This window comes from Podarcis cretensis (genome assembly GCF_951804945.1).
Source record: "Podarcis cretensis genome assembly, chromosome: 10".
NCBI classification, from domain to species: domain Eukaryota; kingdom Metazoa; phylum Chordata; class Lepidosauria; order Squamata; family Lacertidae; genus Podarcis; species Podarcis cretensis.
This window is the reverse complement of record NC_137179.1, coordinates 12,294,687-12,300,085: the sequence shown is the minus strand read 5'-3', so window position 1 is coordinate 12,300,085 and position 5,399 is coordinate 12,294,687. Positions and strand designations below refer to the sequence as shown.

Sequence of the window (5,399 nt, the reverse complement as noted above, 5' to 3'; positions counted from 1 at the left end):
CCTTCCCAATTTGCACTTTCTGAAGCACTACAAAAAACTGAAGCATGATGATCTGTGGACATTTGCACTTCTCCCTATTTGTAATATGTAATGTGAACAAAAGGAGCTTGTGCAAAAAAATGATAATGTATATATTTGTGAACCCAGTATATAAAAATGCACAATATTAGGGGAAATTGCTTTGCAGAAATGTGTAAATTGCATACAAAAATGTGTCTCTTAGGAGGAAAATCACACTAAAATGACAATGAATTTTCGTGAGGATTTTTTTGGGGTGAAATGGGATGTGGGAATGTGGAGAGCAGAAAAGTGGGGAAATGAGAAACTGAGAGGAACCGAAATTGACAGATATGCCCATCCCTTGTGGCAAGCAGGTCTTTGGAATTGCCATAAACAGGAACTCTCTGTGACTCAAAGGTTTTCAGAGAAGCAATGATCCACAATTCTGACATGTGTTAGAGAATTTGCATATCAACCTAACCAAAAATTCAGCTCATGACTTTACTATGATAAGAAAAAGATGTGCAATTTGTGCCCCTTGTATAGTTGCATGGCAGTTGCATGGCTTAAAAACTATGTTCTCTTGAAGCATTTCCCTTCTTTCTGAAGGATAAAAGTAGCTGCTCCCAATCTTGCCATCATCTACCAATCTGCTTTGCCACTTACTCTCATTTTTCTTGGATGCTTGGAATTAGTAGTGAAACAAATTTATTCCCCCAATTTCCCCAAATTTGTTTCCCCAATTTCTCCTGGTTCCCAAAATATATTGTACTGCTAAACCTCCATATTTCCCCTGAATATTTCACATTTTGGGGCATATCATTTGATATCTATAGTATTTGGCATTGTATTTTACTTCAAAAATTGAGGACACTGGAGAACAGTCATATAGCATCTGACAGATGACATGCAACTGTATTTAATATTTCACCACAGATGGCAAGTGAGCTGCATGCAATGCAACCACAAGGATTCGAATGTATAAATTCCAAACTCAGAATGGCAAAAATTGCAAGTGTTGGCAAGCTTAGAATATTCGCAAATGATAATTTCAGCACTAGCTAGAATGGGCATGGCCTCCGGGTTGCTAATGGTTGACAAAGGGTAAGTTTGAAGGGCTTGTTTTTGCTTCAACCTTTTAGTGAATCAAACCTGGTTTTGCATCCTAGAGAGAAACCCAAATTATATCACGCTCAAGACACGCAAGCTGAATTTTGCATCGTCTCAGTACAATTGTGTTGCCTCTGTCTTTTTTCCTGGTGGAGACCTGTGCCTTTAACAGTTCTTTTTAAAAATGTAACGGATGCTACTAGGAGCCATTCTGGTGCAGCATACTGGGCAGAGACCCGAGTTCAAATCCCTGCTGCGACACAAAAGCGTAATAGGTAAACCCTGGGCTGTGAGAATAAATGATGGGCTCCGTGGGCATTTCCTCCAGCTCCTTAGAAAAGTTATAAAGAGATGTTCTCTTTATGATGTACCTGCATGTTTCAAAGGCCAGGGCATTGTTTGTATTCCACAAAACATGCAGAGCCTAGCTGGGGAACGACCCCCCCCCTAATGCCATGGTGTAAATGAGTTACAATGAGTAAATGATTGACCTCCCCTCTCGTTCTCTGTGTTGGCTAAAGGTAAAGATTTAAGCTGAGAGAGTCGTTTGTAAAAACTGAAATCTTAACCCGCAGGAGGACAAATATTAGGCTAGTCTCTGAAAACACATTGTCGAGGGTTGAAATTCTTCTCAGTAGTGCTGGAGACCGAAAAACAACATGAAAATGTATCAGGGACATACGGTGCTCTTTGTGATCATAGAATCATTGAATTGTAGAATTCGTCTTGTCCAACCCCCTGCAATGCAGGAATATAAGTGCTAATATATAGAAAATAAGCAGCAATATGTATAGGTTGAGCAGAAAGCAATCAAGCACACAGGCAACTTGACAGCAGTGCAGTAAGCCTGCAATTTACACTCATTTAACTTGTGCTCGTTCAGCTTTATGTACTTGGCGAAACAAAAGTTTTTAAAAAAATCAAAGGGGGTGGAAAGGGGCAGGCATCTGTGGGGGGAAGACATTAGCAATCTCACCTGCCATTGCACCCAATGTGTTTTGACTATAGGCAATTTTCGCTTCAGGCGTGACCACTGAGCAAGTTGCGGGCTCACTGTGCATACTGTATGTTGAGCAAAAGCAACAAGAATTAGCCATGTATATAAGGAAAAAATGAGAGGGTTGACTTACCCATGTTATACATAGGAGAAGAGGAGCAGAAATTGTTTACCTGGGGCCTGTCAAAGGTGATCAGGAATCAATGGGTCTGCCATTGCTATGAACTGCGCCATTGGCGTAGACATGTTGGGATCGAGCTTTCTTGATGGTGGAATTTGGGGTTTTCCTTTTAAACATGCCATAAATGAGAGGCCTTTAACAGCATTGGTGGGTGTCTCCCATTAAATCACTGAGCTGGGTGAGGCTTGTGGGTATGTTATGGAGGCTGCAGTGGGGCACTGTAAAATGCTGGTGAATTTTCATGAGGACTTGCTTTTTTTAAGTGATGCATAATTTAGGAGAACTGAAAGGGGGGGGATCAGCTCTCCTAATTTCTGCATCACTTTTTTTTTAAAGCAAGTCCTCGTGAAAATCCATCAGCATTTTATAGTGTGGAGTTCTCCTAAATCGCACATCTTTGTATTCAACTTTTACCCTTGATGCACATCTTTGTGAAGCAATTTTTCCTTACACGGTGCATTTTTGCACACTGTTTTCACCAATCTGTGCATTTCTTTCTGCACACTTTACCCTAGTATATCAATTTTTGTGCATGTTACTTCACCCTGGAGGCACACTCCATTGTCTGACATTTAAAGGAGAACGTACCCAATCCACTCTTTCCAGAACAATTCACAACTGAAATACATCCTTGGAAATTCAGTTTTCTGAATTTTGCTGTGTGGTTCCTCAGCCAAGTAATGTGCACCCCCCCCCAAAAAATACATAGATTGTGGTAAAGTGTGCATTAAAATGTATATAACTAATGAAGATGACATCCAAAAATGTATTGTATTGGGGAAAGTCTGCTTTGTATTTTTATCATGGCCTTTTAGCCAAGAAGGCTTTCAGAGTGGTTTGCAAAAATCACTTCTGCAGGCTCACCTGCAGACACAGCACATGAGGAAAAAAGCAACAGGAGGAAGCAAGCTCAAATTCATAAAGTTACACTTGCTTAATGCTACGCTGATGTCCTTGGTGGTTCTGCTGCCCTAATCAACAACATTCCCCCTGCCCCAAGGCCAATACAATAATATTTACTTTAAAAGGTATCTACCAACCGATTTCCAAATGCCGTGAACCACCAACAGAGGGGCAGAAGTGACTTTGCAGGGATAAGTTTCAAGAAACAGGAACTATTGCTTTAGAAATAATACGGGCAGCTGAAGCTCATGAGATTCCTTCCCAGTCTCATTTCTGGGCATTCCACGTGCTGGGATGTCCAAGGCCGGTTTTATCATCTTAGGGATGCTGAGCTCTGGGGCTGCATTTGGATTACTATCTCTGGCTGGGCACATGGGCTACATAAGACGACAGAAGCTGATCCACCAGGCACAGCGGGTGTGGAATGCGTCAGCAGAAAAATCATGGCGAGAGGAGCAAGGAGACGTAACTGTTTGCCTGACCTGCTCTGCATTGCCGCGCGCCAGACTTTGGGAGGGCGGTGGTTTAAATCATCTCACTTCACGATATCCGTGGATGTTAGCTGTCGTACCTAAATGGAACATCCAGGTTAAGGGGCACTTGTGTTGTTTAGTCGTGTCCGACTCTTCGTGAGCCCATGGACCAGAGCACGCCAGGCACTCCTGTCTTCCACTGCCCCCCCCCCCAGTTTGGTCAAACTCATGCTGGTAGCTTTGAGAACACTGTTCAACCATCTCATCCTCTGTCGTCCCCTTCTCCTTGTGCCCTCCATCTTTCCCAACACCAGGGTCTTTTCCAGGGAGTCCTCTCTTCTCATGAGGTAGCCAAAGTCTTGGAGCCTCAGCTTCAGGATCTGTCCTTCCAGTGAGCACTCAGGGCTGATTTCCTCCAGAATGGATAGGTTTGATCTTCTTGCAGTCCATGGGACTCTCAAGAGTCTCCTCCAGCACCATAATTCAAAAGCATCAATTCTTCGGCTATCAGCCTTCTTTATGGTCCAGCTCTCACTTCCATACATCACTACTGGGAAAACCGTAGCTTTAACTATACGGACCTTTGTTGGCAAGGTGATGTCTCTGCTTTTTAGGATGCTGTCTAGGTTTGTCATTGCACTATACTGGAAGGAAAGCAGCAGAGGTGGGCTGTTGGCCGTTGTGCTCTGCTTGTAAGCTTCCCAAAGGCATCTGGCCGGTCAATGTAGGGAAAAGGATGCTGGGTTCGGGGGCGACACTCTCATTAAACAACTTGACACACTTCTCTCAGATGGCAGACGCGGGAGGAGTGGCGGATCGGTGCCTCCCAACCTTCCCATGGCCACCCAGGACTCACCCACACCTTCCCTGCCACCACAATGCCACACTCTAAGTTGGTAGCAGAGGCCACCTGAACGATTGTGACATTGAACAAGTATACAATACTTTCACGCAAACACTTTCGCATTTGTTCAGTGTAATGTGTGAACAAGCTTCCTTGCAAGGTATGGACCCCAACAGAACAGGGCCAACAGAGGTCAGAAGTGTTGCGAAGGGGTGCAGGCAGAGACGAGAATGTTAAGGGAAAATATGCCTCTGTTTATGTGTGGAGAGAAGGCGAGAGGAGAGCTTGGGGCTTCTTCCAGATTACCTGTTAACTGCCTGTCATCTTGATTTGTTTGCACGACGCTCGTGGGAAGGTTAGATGGTGCCAGCTGTTCACTGAGCATTCATTCTGATCTGTTTTGTGAAGTTGTATAATGTTACATCAAGCAATTGCTGCCCCACACTTTCCCCTGGCTCTGAGCCTTCTTGCCTTGGTGGTGGGTCAATGGTGAAGGGTCAGAGGGAGAAAAGGGTGAAGACTGGGATGAGGAGGTGATGGAAGCTGAAGAGGTAACAGGGCTTAGTGAACCGGGAGAGTCTGTGGGAGAGACAAGTCTCCAGAATCAGAGGCAGAAGCTGAAGCAGGAGGGTGAGAATTCAAGAGGCATAGGCTTGGTGAAAAGTCACAGGTGTCTCCTGCTGCAAGCTTTCCTCCCCAGAAGAGGCATGAAGAGGGCAGAGGAGAGGTTGGCTGCACACAGGCGCAGTCTCTGATTGCTTGGGAAAACCTGGTGGGGAGGCAGTGGCTTTCAGCAACAGATTTTCATGGAGGTTGTTGTTGTTGTTGTTTAGTTGTTTAGTCTTGACCGACTCTTCGTGACCCCATGGACCAGAGCACGCCAGGCACTCC

At 44.5% G+C, this 5,399-nt stretch overlaps 1 protein-coding gene across 1 annotated transcript in view; it reads left to right on the top strand.

Moving 5' to 3' along the window:
• Positions 1 to 5,399, top strand: part of GYS2 (glycogen synthase 2) — a 56,350-nt gene that overhangs the window by 1,664 nt on the left and 49,287 nt on the right. The window lies entirely within an intron of this gene.